A 17,197-nucleotide genomic window follows, 5' to 3' on the forward strand; every position below is an offset into this window, starting at 1 on the left:
TGTAAATCAATGGATGTGTAACTGATGTGATTCTGCAATCTGTGTATGGGGTGAAGGTGGGAGTTCATAACCCACTTGAATCAAAGTGTGGAATATGATATGTCAAGAAATTTGTAATGTTTTGAACAACCCACAATAAAAAATTAAAAATAAAAAAAAACATTAGTAGTCAAAATAAATAATATTTAGTGTGTTAGTTCCAAAAACCTAAATTATAATGTCCAAATTCTGATGAACTCCAAAATGTCAAAAATTTAAATAAAAACAGGATCTCCAAGAATGATATTCAGAAACTTAACCAAAGAATGGCATAGACTGCAGGTGGGAATGGACCCCATCTGTAGGGCTAGAGTTGACCCAGAAGGCTATAGCTGAAAGGAGAACATGGAATATAGATCATGACAGAAGAGAGTCAGGGGGAGGCCAGCAATAGGGGATGGATCATTCAGGACTCTTCATCAACCACTATAGAAGTATTTCAATATTGTAACTATCTATCAGGAGTGGTGATTTGATTCACAGTCTCTGACTGGCAGACCACAGGAGTGCAACTGTGCTGCGAACTCCTTGTGCAAAATCGCTAGACTGCCCAGTTGCTATGATGACACCCTACTGAAAGGAGGTCCCATGCATGCCATGGCACTATTGGTCTTGATCCTGAATTCAGACACTAGCTGCTGGGAATTATGAGTGCAAGTTGATAATTATAATTGGAATACCCAGAACTTTGTCCTTCATCTTACATGCTTTGAAGAAACTTTTACACAAAAAAAACTATTTTGATATTAGAATCTATTTAATAAATGTCCTGAGCTAGCTCTGGGTCATTATACCTCCATCAGCATATAATAATCCAGCTGGTCTCAGCTTTCTCTCTACATGTGTCTGTTTGTCTTTTCTAATCCATTGACCCTCACCAGTTTTGGAATTAACTGCCATGCAGGTCATAGCCACTCTCTTTGGAGCCATGAAACAGCAGCCTGCAGATACAAGTGGAATCAATCACTCTGAAGCACTCTGATGTAGATGACATGTATGTATGAATAAACATCTGGCTTGAGTATAGACAAGGCATCCTTGAGGCTTAGCCCACATAATGTTTGCCTTTACATTCTTATAGTAGGGCTCAGTGCCTTACCTTCATGCTGGTGCTCTAACTGAACAAAGAAAACATCTTATCTCCATGTAACTTGAACATTATAAAAGAATGTACACGGACCCATGAAGAACTATTTTCTGAATAGGCATGGTCTTTCATGGGCCATGTTCACAATTGGATGAAAGATAAGTGTTTTCTCAGAGACTATTTGTGGTCCTTCCAAGGTTCATAGAAAAAGAATGGTATTCAAATTTCAAGTCAAAATCACCTCACCTTGTAATAGATGGCACACACAAAGAAGTTGCTGAATGGCCTTTGAGGCAGAGATATCTCACAGAAGTGTGGGCAGTGGTAAAGAGTCCATTGATGGATCAGCAACAGCAGAAAGATGGTTGCATTTCCAGGTATCAGGTGCAGGGAAAGATGTATTCCTGGGCTTTGGCCTGAGGCTGTCATGGAAGAACTGCTGCCACCTCAGCAGTGGCCTTAGAAAAACTTCAAGGAAGACAAGAAAGGTCATGGAATGAATACTCTGGTCTCTTTATCCATAGCCCATAGCACTTCCCATCAGTGCTTTTCATTGGCTGATGGTGAATGGTGACCAGAGGTTCATGGATCTGGGATGATGGAGCAGGGAAGAAATTCAGGATGCTGCTGAAGTGTGACAGAGAAGAGTCCATCAAATAGTGCAGAGTTGTGAATTTCATATGGACATATCTGCATTGATGGTCTGATGGCTTTCAAAATTCTTCCAATTTAACCAACACAATTACAGTATATGTTAAGAGAAAGGGTTTTGAGAGACTCTCAGTGATGATTGTCTATATTTTTAGTACAGTATTGTACCCATTTTTCTCTACTAAAAATGCCTTTCTGTGCTTAGTGCTACCAAGGTCAGATAATGATTAAGAGAATTTAAAAGATGGAAAGAAGAAAAACCAATAATATAAATTCCATGGATGGAGAAGTAGGATCTATTATGAAAACATTGAAGGATGATGAAGATGAAAAGTTAAAAAGAAGATAAAAATTTTGAATTAGAGAGCATCAAGAAGATAAAGAACATAGAAGTGGGAAACTATTTCTTAACAAAATCATTAATGAGAATTTAATTAGCAAACTGCTTTTCTTGAAAAAGAGTCATAGCTAACAGGCAAAGTAACATTTATGTGCCATTTAAGCAGTATTAGATCTGAAACTCCATTTCTGCCATTACATATCAATAGAGGAAGTAAGGCTTCTCTTCAGGACAGAGGTGTTTAATCAATAGTTAAGTTTTTGGTGAAACAGTCCTGTACTGTCACTTGCATGATGAATAACCACATGTTAAGAACAAGCCCAGACAGAAGACTAACTTAATTCTAATGTTAAAATGAATCTCTTTGGAATAGAGATTATGATTTGAAAAAAGAGAACACATTCTTCGATGTACTTCATATTGCCTGTACTACCAGTCATCTTCAGCAGGTGTCATTTCACACACTGTGAGATGGTTAGCACAGTAGAGTGACCAGAGAAATCTGCCCAGCTGAAGCTGAATGCCAGGAAAAGACTCAAGGAAGTTGGAAAAATATTTTAACTTGCTCTCTGAGATTCAGCCATCACAAATGTAGAATTACATCTGGCCTTAGCATTATTGTTACAGATTCATTAGCAGACAAGAGGTGGTGGCAGGGACTGGGAATTAGAAATCTGCATAAAGTGTAACTAGAAGGTTTAAAAAGATTCTCATTGCCAGAGCATTTAATGGGTTGTCTGCATTATCATATTTATATTCTTTATATTAGAATAACTTTTTTCATTTATGAGCATACATATACTTTAGCAATGGCAAAATATTTGCTAACTAAGACTTCACATTCAAATTTTGGAAGATTTCATATAATGTGTTTTGACAGCAGAAACACATGTCATTAGCTACCATACAGTCTGTTGGCTTAGTGCAATATAAAAATGCAAGATTGCCATTAAAAAGCATATCAGAGGAGAGAAAGTGGAACATTAATATAAGGATACCACAGTATAATGCCATCATATGGCATATTGCTAGTGTGTAGAATAAATGAAGCTGAGATTGTTTGAAAAGAGTCACTCAGTGAGATGACCTTTATTATCAAGGCCCTATATATGGTAGTGTTTGGCTGTTAAAATGCTTTTAAATTATTTGTCATATAACTTTAATTATAATAACCAATTATTATATATTTATATATATTATAAATATAATTATTATATATTATATATATTATATATATAATAATATATAAATATAATTATTATATATTATATATATTATATATAATAATATATATAAATATAATTATTATATATTATATATATTATATATAATAATATATATAAATATAATTATTATATATTATATATATTATATATAATAATATATATAAATATAATTATTATATATTATATATATTATATATAATAATATATATAAATATAATTATTATATATTATATATATTATATATAATATATATATAATATATATAATAATATATATATTATATAACCACCACATTCTGTTTCATTTTCTTCATCTGATAGGCTGTGGTCAATACCCAGAATATGTACAAAAGTATAAGAAATTTTGGGCAGAGAAAAAACAAGAATAATAAAATGAACATATTAGGATATTTAATAGGAGAAAACTAATTAGCCTTCCGCATCTTCAGAAGTCCAAGCAAGTTGAAAGATTTATTAGTCAGCTTTTGTTACTATGACAAAATACATGATAAATCAACTTAAAGAAGGAACTATAAATTAAAATATTTCATGATCACTAAACCAAAGAAATATTATACAAATAAATATTATACAAAGAAATGTAAAATTAAATATGTAAAAATTATGAATAAATTAAATCTATGAAACAAAACATCTCAGAACAGTAGGTATCTCACAATAATTCTGAATATATATATGGTCTGACTGGCAGAATATATTGGAAAACCAAAAGCAACATATGCTGTTTGTAAGATACTCATATTAAATACCAATATATTTAAGGCTTAAAGTAAAAAATGAAAAAAATATAATCAATTCAAATGAAATCCCAAAACAAGCAGGAATAGTTTCTCTCATAGCTCATAAAATAGATTTTAAGCAAAAATTAATCAGAAGAGATGAGGAAAGTCACTATAAAATATTAATAGGAATGATCAAAAAAGAAGATATAATGATAAGAAGTATTTATGCCCCAAATGTTGATGCACTTAATTACATGAAACAAACACTTCTTTAGTTCAAGACCCAGTCAGACCCCAATATAATGATATTGGGTGATTTGAATATACCCCTCCTACAGGTCATCCAGACATAAAATCAATGCATACAATTGTGATTTATACAATACTATAAATCAAATGAATGCAAAATATGTCTATATAATATTTCATCCAACAACAGCTAAATTTTTGTTCCTCAGGAACTCGTGGTATTTTTCCCAAAATAGTCCATATTTGAGGTCAATAAGCAAGTCTTGATAGAAACAACAAAAAAAATTTTATGTTGTCCTTGGTACCTTATCAGGTCATAATGAAATGAAATTCGAACTCAATAGCAGGAAAAAAGTATAGAAACCACATAAAAACATGGGTATTCAACGATTATCTTTTAAATGAATGGGTCATAGAAAAACGAGATCAGAAATAAATAAAATCTAGAATCAAACAAGAATAGAGATACAACATACTAAAATCTCTGTGACACTATGAAGGCAGTTTTAAGAGGAGAGAGAACATTTAGCATTAAGGGCCTATATACATACACACATGTACACATACACAATAACAGCACACACAAAAAAAATCAGGATGATCCCAAATGAACATGTCAAAGTCCTAGAAACACAGGAACAAACTAATTCCAAAACCAATGGACGACAGAAAATAATAAAAATCAGAGCCAAAATCAATGAAATCGGGAATTAAAAAAATACAAAGGAATCAATGGACCAAAGAATTGGTTCTTTGAAAAGATAAATAAGATTAATAAACCTCTAGCCAATTTACCTGAAAGAAAGAGAAGATGCAATCAACAAAATTAGAGATAAAAAAAGAAAGATCACCACAGACATGTCTAAAATTCAGAGGACCTTTAAGGTCTATTTTTAAAACTTACTTTCAATAAATTGGAAGATCTAGAAAATATTTACACATATGTCCTTCTCAAATTGAACCAAAGAGATATAGAAAATATAAACAGACCAATAACAAACAATGTGATTAAAGCAGCAATTAAAAGTCATTGAACAAAGAAAAGTCCATCTGAGTTCTATCAGACTCTTAAATAACTAATGTTAATTCTCTTCATATTCTTATATGTAATAAAAAACAAGAATACTCTCAAACTCATATTATGAAGGCAGTATCATCCTGATACCAAAAGCACAAAAACACACATCAAGGAAAGAAAAGTACAGGCCAAGATCCCTGATGAACATAAGTGCAAAAATACTAGTAAAACATTAGCAAACCATGTTCAAAAACACATTAAAAAGATTGTACACCATGAATAAGTTGGATTCATCCAAAGGATGCAATATGGGTTCAATATCCTTAATAAGTCTCCTAAAGCTCAAGAGAGAAAAACAAGTATCAATGTGCAATGTCATTGAATTAAAAAGCTTCTGCACAGCAAAGGGAGCGCCCTCTAACCCACTGGATGTTTCAGCGAAGAATACATGAGACTCCAGCAGCAGACCACACCATGGCTCAGCAAAGGAATTCATTAAGAGTGTAAAGAAAGAGTCTACAGAATGGGAGAAAATCTTTGCCAGTCACTCTTTTTTTAATTTTCTTTATTTTTTTTATTATTAGTTGTTCAAAACATTACATAGCTCTTGACATATCATATTTCATACATTTGATTCAAGTGGGTTATGAACTCCCATTTTTACCCCGTATACAGATTGCAGAATCACATTGGTTGGGGGTTAATATCCAGAGTATATAAAAACTGAAAAGGATTCGGGTCCTGCATATGGGGAAGGGTCTTTGAGTAACCACATTTTTCTTTATCTTTGTCCACACACCCCAGGTGGTGAACTGGTCTGGAACTCCAAACGATGTGGGCTGAAATCATGGCTACATCTTCCAGCTGCCCGCTGTGGGAACTAGGCCTCACTGAAGCTGGGGTCTTCCCTGAGGGTCTTTGTGGCCAAGAGCCATGGCTTGGCCCACTGCTGGAGTGTCCTGTGTTTTTCCCTGAAGCATCGGGTGGGTTAGAGGGCACTCCCTCCTGCCCAAAGCTCAGCTTTTTATGGGCACCTACTCAGCTGTCTCAAGGGCAGCTTGAGGCTTAAGAAAAACCAAGATCTTAAAGGTCATGGCAGACTTCACTGGTCTCCTCCCAAAGAGAATCCCCACCCCAATACAGGTACAGAAAAGGAGGGATATCTCAGTTGTTAGAGAATTTTGGAAATGGAAGATCTTTTCCTGAGATCCATGTGATGCAGTATCCATTGGATATGAGACCAAAGGGAAAAAAAAATGTCAAATGCACTGGCCATTCAGGTGGATCCTGAGGAAAAATTAAATATGATGCAATTGCTCAAAAATGACAGTCAAAAGACAAGGTCATTTATAGCAAATTCACTGACCTGGTTCCAAAGGAGGTTATGAATATAGATGATCCAGAAAAGACCTGCTGAAGAAGCTATTAAAGAGATAACAGAAAAGTCAAGGGTAGCCTTAGAGTAATCAGTAAGCAAAAAGTTTGCCGCAGCCATGCCAGTACCAGCAGCTGATAAACTGGCTCCTGCTCAGTACATCCCCTACACACCATCTCAGCAGGGAGTAGCTTTCAACTCTGGAGCTAAACAGATGGTTATTTGAATGATAGAGATGCAGAATGATCCAATGGTACCTTCAAGATTCAAGGATAATAAGAAAATTCCCTACACCTGTCTTGCATTCTTCCTACACCTGTCATGCATTCTCCTAGTCAAAAGGTTACTGTGAAGGAACAACAAGAGTGGCAGATTCCTCCTTGTGCTTCCAACTGGAAAAATGCAAAGGATTATAAAATTTCATTGGATAAATGTCTACCTGCTGATGGAAGAGGACTTTGGACAGTAAACATAACAGAGAATTTTGCCAAACTGGCCAAAGTGCTCAACATTGCTGAACGGAAGGTTCATAAAGCTGTGGAAATGGATGCACAAGTAGCAAAAGATGGCTCAAAAAAAAAAAAAAAAGGAGAAATATGAAGGGAAACTTAAAAAAAATGGCCCCAAAAGCCAGAGAGAAGAGAGCAGGATCAAGACCCATGTGGAAAAAGAAGATAGTGAGGCACATGAGAGAGATGAAATCGGTCATGATAGACAATAAGAGAATCTGCATGACTGGAATATTCTTAGGGCAGCTCCTGATAAGAGGTCAAAGCTGCAGAGAAATGAGAATAGAAATATCAGTGAAGTTATTACTCTTGGTGTACCTAGTCCTTGGAACTCTGATGAAATGCAGTATGACCAAAAGCTTTTCAACCAATCCAAGGGTATGGACAGTGGATTCCTAGGTGCAGAGAATGAAATTTACAATGCTTATGATCAAGCCTGGAGAGGTGGTAAAGATATGGCCCAGAGTATTTATAGGCTCAGTAAAAATCTGGACAAGAACATGTTTGGTGATGACCTAGAAACCAGAATAAAGACCAACAGATTTGTTCCTGACAAGTTTTCTGGTTCAAACCTTAGAGAAGCCGAGAAGACCAGTTCAGTTGGAAGAAGATCCTTTGGGTTTGGACAAGTTTTTGGAAGAAGCCAAACAGCATGGTGGCTGTGAGGATTGAAAATTCTACTTTGAATTATTTAGCTTTTTTAAACAATGGGTTGTGTTTGTGCTTCTTCTACCTTTCAGTACTTACAGAACATACTGCCCCCACACAGTATTAAGACCATTTTGTATGATGCTAGTAGTCTGGGGTAATATTTTACATAAGAACAACTGCTTATAAATAGGTTACCCCAACCATGATGAGAAGGTTGTGCTTATCTAATGAATTTTGCAGCTATTGTGATGTTTTAGTTTGGAGTGGGGAAAGTACTGTCTTGCTTAGTACAACTATTTGTTTCAAATAAAAACATTTAGACCTAAAAACAAACAAACAAAAAAACCCTCAAAACACTTAACACCAATAAATAATTAAAATGTTTTTTAAAAACCCACTAAAAGATGGGCAAAAAGATCTAATTAGATATTTTCTAAAGAAGAAATACAAATGAACAAAAAACATATGGAAAAAAATGTTCAACATTTTTAGCAAAATCAAACTACACTAAGAGCTGCCGGGTGCAGTGGCACACGCCTGTAAAACCAGTGACTTGGGAGGCTGAGACAGGAGGATCGCAAGTTCAAAGCAGCCTCAGCAAAAGCAAGATGCTAAGTAATTCAGTAAGACCCTGTCTCTAAATAAAATACAAAATAGGTTGGGGATGTGGCTCAGTGGTCAAGTGCCCCCAAGTTCAATCCCCAGTACCAAAAAAAAAAAAAACTAAACTAAGATTTCATCTCACCTCAATGGCAATCATTAAGTTAATGATAATTGCTGGCAATGGTGTGGGAAGAAAGGTACACATACATTATTGGTGGGACTGCATATTAGTACCACCACTATGGAAATGTGTATGGAGATTTCTCAAATGGGCACAAATGAATTCACCCTATAATCCAGATATCCCACTCCTAGTTATTTGGCCAAAAGAATTAAAATCAGCATATTATAGGGACAAATACATACCAATGCTTACAGCATGTGATATTAATGTGAGATATGACGTGCAATGCCCTGGATTCCATGCCAGTAGTGTGCTTGTGCACACGTGTGTATACACACACAGAAAAAGGACAAAATTTTAAAAGTGCCACTCACCCCATTGGCATCTTCTCTCTTTAAGAACTCAGTTTCCACATGACCAACTCTTCCCATTTCTACTCTTCCCTCAGCATTTTTTCTCCAGAGTTTCCTCATGGTACCCAGTTGTCTTGGACTCTTGGAGGCAAACCTCTGGATCCCTGCCTAGGAAGGAGTAGAAAATGTTAATGTTAACCAAGGGCACAGAGAAGCGGGAATGTTGGTACTAGGACACTCTGACTCACTCCCTTCCTAGGTTCCCTGGACTCCTACTCCATATTCAGACCCAGGCTATAAGCGGGGTGGACCCAGTGGGAGGCTTACATTAGGTGCCCCTCTCACAGGAGGATCCAAATAGTTCAAGAATGAATGTTCTACAATCCCACATGGATTGATGTGTATTGGAGTGAGTGTAAATACTTATTCTACAGATGACAGATGTTCTCTCATGGCCAGCCTAGGTGGCTGTTTGTGGTGAGCCGTTCTAATTAGACCGTGGCCGCCATTAGAAGATGGCGCCGGCTTCCACTGTGGCCTGTGATAAACAACTCCTAATATGGAGAATTGGCACGCAATCCCTTACCACCCTATGAGAAAGCTCCACGTGGCAGCTTTGCATTGGGGCTTGAGATGCTTTATTAAGGCTGGGAGGGGCATCCGGGAGGAAGAAGAAGAACTATCAAGGGCCTGAATAAACTGCTGAAAGAAGATTCCTGAGTTGCGTCTTCCTTGCGGGCAAGGGGTCGCAACAGCTGTTAAAAAATGAATGGATAAAGAAATGTGGTATATGTACACTCACACTCACACACACACACACACACACACACACACACACTGGTTTTACTCATCCATAAAGAAAAATGAAGCTTTGTCATATGCTGGTAAATGAATGCAACTGGAGAATGTCAGGCTAAGAGAAGAAAATCAGATTCAGAAAGTTAAAGGTCAAATGTTTTCTCTCACGTGAGGAAGTTAGAAAGAAAAAAAAAGTTTTGTTTTGTTTTGTTTTTAATGATCTCACAAAAATAAAAGGGGATCAGTAGAGGTTGGAGGAGTGATGGTAGGGAAAGGGGAAGAGCTGGAGAAGAAAGTTGACCAAAATATACTATGTTCATCTATGCATCTATCACAATTTTATATATAACTTTAATGTATAAATTAAAAAATAAAGTAGAAGACCAGTAGAGTCTAGGAAGGGGATCAGAAAGAGGAAGGAGGGAAGGGAAGGGGGAAGTACTGTGGGTTGAAGGAGAACAAACTATGTCATATTCATTTATGAACATGTCACAATAAACCTCACTGTTATGTATAACTGTAAGGCACTAATAAAAACATTGAAAAACAGGAGAAAAGTTTTATTTTATCTCATAATTTCAGAGGTTTTAATCCATGGTACTTGGCTTCATTGTTTCTGAGCCTTTGGTGAGTGTGTGACGAAGGAGAACTGCTCATATTATGGAAACCAGAAAGCAGAGAGCAATGAAGCTGCTGGGAACAAGATACAGTCTTCCAGTGTATGTTCCCTGGACCATACTTACTCCAACTAGACCCCACCCCCCTATAGTCTCCAACCCATTCCAATAATGCCATTGATTTGTGAATCTATTAGTAGAATAATCAGCCAATGATGTCAAAGACATCATGATCCAACCACTTTCTCTGAACACTGCTTTGTTGGGACGAAGTCTTCAACAAATGAGCCTTAAGGGAACATTCCAGATCCAAACTATAACAAAGGACTTAGAGGAAACTTATCCAGAACATGAGAACATATTGATTATCAGGTTGATTAAAGCTCTTTTATTATTATCAACACATTTGGAGATTCTGATTTTGTTGTCTAAGGGGAAAAAAAACCTGATACATGGATTTTCTTTGAACACCCTCTATTTTGTTTAAATTTGTTTGTGGCTGAAACAGATAATTGCCCAAACTTCTTTCTTAGATGATGTATATGTTCAAAACAGGTCAAAATATTAAGCTTTTGGCCCATTCTGCCATTGTACAAGCTATAAATGCTTGCTGGAAGCTGAGAGGGCCCTCTTTAATAGCTTGTTTGAAAAGTGAATAAAAATCCATATAAAACATATATTCAAATAGTTTCCATAGGAACACAGATAAGTGTGACCCCACCTTCTAGTCTTCCATGTTGCTGGCATCTGTGCCAAACCTGCACTTACAAAGACATTTCAAATGTAGCAGTAATTAAGTAACATGGTCCCCCCAGATCCCTTGACTTAAACTAACCTTGCAGTTAACAGCTACAGAGTGGCATATATGGCTACAAGTTGAGGCACATGCTGCTGCTGCCAAATGAGATTTCATGCTGTTAGTTCCCGAGCACAAGGCACGGGCAGAGTGCTGATGTCCTGCTCCTGAACTTCGGGTGGGAAGCAATGGTTCTAGATTTGCTGCATGCATTGTCATGTTGGTCCTGACATCACATAATAGATTGTTGGCCTCTTGAATCCATTGAAAGTAGAAGCAGTAGCAACAGTGTATGAGCCCATGTTTTCAAAAAAACATCTAATTGCCCACATGCATTTCAGGCAGGTCACAGTGCTGGATAATCCATTCAAGGCTATCACATGTCAGTCCCCATATGCTGGATTAATAATACTTCTCATCTGGTTTAGGTCTCTTCTGCAGCAGGGGCTTTTATACGTGCATGATCATAAAGGATGCAATTAAATGATCTGTGAATACTCCATCATTCACATAATACTTAAAGGTCTATTTACTTGACTCATATTCATCATCAGAGCCTATCTGTTCCTTTAACATGATTTTTGGCAATGAGATTAACTGCAAGAGTGAAAGCTGAAGCAACATAATAACTGCCTGGCTCAGCTATGATCCTAACTCCAGAGTCCAACAGAAAGTATTTGTCCAGTGCTCGGATGATCACACTGGTAATCTCTTCAAACTTAAGCTTCACATCCTCACATCCAGGAAAGCCTCTACCAATATCAAGCATATACACGCTAAAACCAACCTCAGCTCCCATGTCAAAGACACAGTGGGCATCAGAGATGGCCTGAACTAAGATCTCAGGACCAGCGCACCCACTCCTCATGTGAAAGCTGACACCAATATTTAATTCTTTAGCTAGTTCCAAAAGAAGTCTGCTGGTTTTGGAGTGTGGCACCAAATTGAACACTGAGGTGACAGACTGCTTTGGAATCATCAGAGCTGATCTGCAAAACCAACTTTGCCTTTAGATGCACCCTGGCTACTTTCATCAACTCGACTTCACAGTCAAAAGTCATCATTTGGGCTCCAATACTGGCAGCACATTTAATTTGAGAAGATTGTTTACAAGGATTTGCATAGGTAATCCTCACTGTGCAGTCTTGCTAGCACAGTCAAATCCTGTCCCAATGGCAGGTAAGATCTTCCCTATGGCTCTGTTATCATTGTATTTGACTGCATGAAAGGGGGTGACACGAGGAAGAGCTTTTAACCATCTTAGATATTTCTTTAGAATGTCTCCAAGGTCTGCAACATAAAAGGCACTCTTATCATCTGAAGAAGACACTCATTAATTTTTGGGTTCAGAATGTCTTTGACAGTAAAGCCTTCGTTAAGGAAGTGGCAGTGGAACTCTTCATTACTAAAGTTGTTCACGGATTCTCCATTTGCCTCAGAATGCAACAAGATGGAAAACTAAGAGATGAAATTTAAAGAAATTATTCCCAGCTTCTTACAAAGGTAATCATCCAGGATTTCCAAATCCCGTGTCCTTGGACCAGCAGTGGAAATGTTCTGCCCGCCCCCAGACTTCGGCAAGGAGAAGGCGCGCCCAGCTCCTGCACCTGCCGCAGGCGGCACAGGGACACAGATAGGCGCAGGAGCACAGAGCTTGGAGGAGCCAAAGGCCTCCAGGAACTTCCAGCCAGCAACACACTCCAAGACCGCAGCCGGCGCGGCTTGAAGCAGGTGGGTGCCACAAGGTCCCCTCGGCCGGGCTGGCACCGCGTAGACACCTGGGCGCCCGGGAAGTGGCTCGCCAAGGTCACGGCCCGCCGCGGAAGGCTGCGCCACCGCGTGTCCCCGCCTCTCAAGTGTCCCCGCCTCTCAAGTGTCCCTGGCAGGCAGAGCAGACGGGTGCTGGCGCGGACCGCTGGACTCCTTCCGCCGCTCACTCACCTCAGAGCGCGCGGGCGGCAGGCCCCAAGGAGATGCCAGAGCCTACCCCTGCTGCGGGGAGCGGGAGCGGGACTTGACCTCCCGCCGCCGCTGCACATCTGCAGCCTGGCTCCGGTCTGCCAGAGTTGCTGGCCCAAGGTGGTTACTAGAAAATTAAGCATATCTTTAGATTTCCTTGTCCTTTTCTGGCATCCTTTGTGGATTTTTTAAATGGCAACCTCTTACCTCTGCTGTCATTATTGTGGTTTTTATAGTTCCTGTGTAAGAATGTTTAGCAATTCTAGATATTGGCTTATTATCTTTTTAGATTGATTTACTATATTTTAGTTTCAAAAAACTAAAGTATGCCTCAAATACATTGTACCATGCCCGTTAATGTCTCCGGTAAGACTTGGTTGTTGATTAAAACTTGTATTTTGGTGTGTTTATAATGTTTTCTGAATTCACAGATTGGCTTTGTATTCTCATTTTTCTTCTTTTGACCTTTAATCTTTCTGGAGTTCAATTCTATATCCAACAAGATGAATAAATAAATTAACAAAAGGGAGAAAACAAATCTTCTGTACAAGTCTTCTATAGTAAACACATGTAGAAGAAAGGCAGGGAATAGAAAATCACCATTGGAACTTCATGACAACATTGCTGCTGGCCACATCTATTGACTTACTTTATTTCAGTAAGCGGATAGAACCAAGGGGGTGCTTAACTGCTGAGCCTCATCCCCAGCTATTTTTATGTTTTATTTAGATACAGGGTCTCACTAAGTTGCTCACTAAGTTGCTTGTTGAGTCTGGCTTTGAACTTGAGAACCTCCTTCTTCAGCTTCTGAGCCATTAGAATTACAGGCATGGGTCACCACACCTAGCATGTCTTTTTGTATCATGCTCCCCTGATGTAATTGGATGAAGATGGTATATTATCTCAGTGACATTCTTCCAAAAAATCGAAATTCCTCTGCAAACCTCAGTCTATCTTGAGAATAATTTGAATGACATTTTGCAAACAACCTGACCAATATTTTTCAAAGGGTTAGATTAAAAACAACAAGGAGAAATTTTTAAAATTTTATTTTTAATTGTAGATGGATACAATACTTTTTTAAAATTTATTTATGTGATGCTGAGAATTGAACCCAGTGCCTCACATGTGCTAGGCAAGTGCTCTGCCACCAAGCCACAACCCCAGCCCCAACCCAGGAGAAATTAATGAGTGGTCAGATTGAAGAAATTTAAGGAGACATGATGAAGAAATGCAATGTGGTGTCTTAAGTGGCATCCTGGAACAACAACAAGAAACAAGGCATTAGTGGGAAAATTTAGTAAATGTGAAAGTTTAGCTAATGATGATGCACAGATGTTAATTCTTTGTACTGAAAACAGTACTGTGTGACATAGGAGAGTATGGGTAAAGAATATGTGAGAACTCTCTGTACCATATTTGCAACTTTTCTGCAAACCTAAATTTATTTCAAAATAATTTATTGTTTAAAAAGTCAATACTTTAGATATCATACAAGAAACCTCAGGGGAATTTGCCTTAAAAATGTAGAGGCCATTTTCAAGATTGATAAATTTGACTAAATAATATTTCAACCAAAATTTAGCTAAATAGACAATAGCCCATGCAGGATCCAGGATTTCAGTAGGCATCCCCTGGTGGAGCAGATAATGCCAAAGCCTAGCCCTTGGTGCAGGACCACCCCTTCCTATCAGCAGACTACCTCGGGAGGTCAATCCCAGTGGCCCAGACCCACCCACTCCAACTTACACAGGTCCCAGAGCTAGGATGCAGTAGCATCCATCCAGGGACACCAGCAGGGTCTGGAAGCCCAACATCAAGGTGCAGTACTGACAATCTGCACAGGTACTACAAGAATATAGGGAAGAAACTGTAATATCTCAGATCCACACTGCAAGAATGGAAGACACATAGACAACATGAAAAAACAAGAGAGAAAAGTGCCCCAAACAAACCAGGATACTATAATAACAGAACCTATGAACAGCAAAGTTGATAAAATATCAAAAAAGGAGTTCAGAAGGTTCATAATTAAAATGTTCTGTGAATTAAAGAATGACCTAAATGAGCAAATACAAGCAAAAATTTATCACTCCAACAATGAGATAAGAGAGCAAATACGGGTAGCAAAAGATTACTTCAGGAGAGAGATAGAGACCCTGAAAAAAAATAGTCAGAAATTTTTGAAATGAAGGACATAATAAATCAAATAAAAAACTCAATAGAAAGCATAACCAACAGACTAGATCACTTGGGAGAAAGAACATAAGATAATGAAGACAAAATATACAATCTGGAAAATAAAGATGATCACACAGTGCAGAAAGTGAGAAACCAAGAACAGAACATCCAAGAATTTTGGGACAGCATCAAAAGACGAAATCTAAGACTTATTGGGATACAGGAAGGCACAAAGTTTCAAACCAAAGAATGCACAATCTCCTCAATGAGATAATACCAGAAAATTTCCCAAGCATGAAGAATGAATGGGAAAACCAAATACAAGAGGTTTACAGGACACCAAATGTACAAAATTACAACAGATCTACACCAAGGCATATTATAATGAAAATGCCTAGCATACAGAATAAGGATAGAATCTTAAAAGCTGCAAGAGAGAGGAATCAGATCACATTTAGGGGGAAACCAATTCATATCTCAGCAGATTTCTCAACCCAAACCCTCAAAGCCAGGAGATTGTGGAACAACATATACCAATCTCTGAAACAAAATATATGCCAACCAAGAATCTTATATCCAACAAAACTAAACTTTAGATTTGATGATGAAATAAAAACCTTCCATGATAAACAAAATTAAAAGAATTTACAACTAGAAAGCCTGCACTATAGAACATCCTCAGCAAAATATTCCAAGAAGAGGAAGTGAAAAACAATGATGAAAATCAGCAGAGGGAGGGATTACACTACAGGAAAATATAATCAGAGGAGAAACCAAGTCACATTAAATACCAAAAATAAACAAAAATGGCTGGGAACACAAATCATGTCTCAAATATAACCTTGAATGTCAATGGCCAATCAAAAGACATATACTAGGAGATTGGGTTAAAAACAAAGATCCAACAATATGCTACCTCCAAGAGACACATCTCATAGAAAAAAACATTCACAGACTGAAGGTTAAGGATTGGGAAAAATCATACCACTCACATGGACTGCAGAAGCAAGCAGGAGTTTCCATCTTCTCATATCAAATAAATAAGACAGCAAACTAAAGTCAATCAAAAAGGATAAAGAAGGAGAAAGATATATATGATGAAAATTACAGAACCCTAAAGAAATCAAAAAAGACCTTAGAAGATGGAAAGATCTACCTTGCTCTTGAATAGGCAGAATTAATATTATCAAAATGACCATACTATCAAAAGCACTATACAGGTTTAATGTAATTCTGGTCAAAATTCCAATGACATTCCTCATAGAAATAGTAAAAGCAATAGTAAAAGAATAATAAAATAATAATAAAAGAAATAGTAAGAGCAATCATGAAATTCATCCGGAAAAAATAAGATACCAAGAATAGCTAAAGCAATCCTTAGCAGGAAGAGTGAAGCAGGTGGCATCACTACACCAGACCTCAAACTATACTACAGAGCAATAATAACAAAAACAGCATGGTATTGGCACCAAAACAGACTGGCAGACAGAATAGCACACACAAAGACTAACCCACAAAATTACAATTATTTTATAATAGATAAAGGTGGCAAGAAATGCATTAGACAAAAGATAGCCTCTTCAACAAATGGTGCTGGTAAAACTGGAAATCTATATGCAAGAAAATGAGTTTAAACCTCTGTCTCTCACCATGCACAAAACTCAACTCAAAATGAATCAAGGACTTACAAATGCAACCAGAGACCCTGCATCTAATAGAAGAAAAAGTAATCCCTAATCTCCATCATTTGGGATTAGGCCCCGACTTCCTTAATAAAACTCTTTGGCACAAAAATTAAAATCAAGAATCAATAAATGGGATGGACTCAAACTAAAAAGCTTCTTCTCAGCAAAAGAAACAATCTGTGAGGTGAATAGAG

General features: G+C 37.4%; 2 pseudogenes; one reads left to right on the forward strand and one right to left on the reverse strand.

Annotated features, from left to right (window-relative positions):
- Window positions 1-6,184: 6,184 nt before the first annotated feature.
- Window positions 6,185-7,908, forward strand: LOC107159603 (annotated as a pseudogene).
- A 397-nt stretch (window positions 7,909-8,305) lies between these two features.
- Window positions 8,306-13,280, reverse strand: LOC107159604 (annotated as a pseudogene).
- Window positions 13,281-17,197: the final 3,917 nt, after the last annotated feature.

Source organism: Marmota marmota, unplaced genomic scaffold, assembly GCF_001458135.2.
Source record: "Marmota marmota marmota unplaced genomic scaffold, marMar, whole genome shotgun sequence".
Taxonomy (NCBI): domain Eukaryota; kingdom Metazoa; phylum Chordata; class Mammalia; order Rodentia; family Sciuridae; genus Marmota; species Marmota marmota.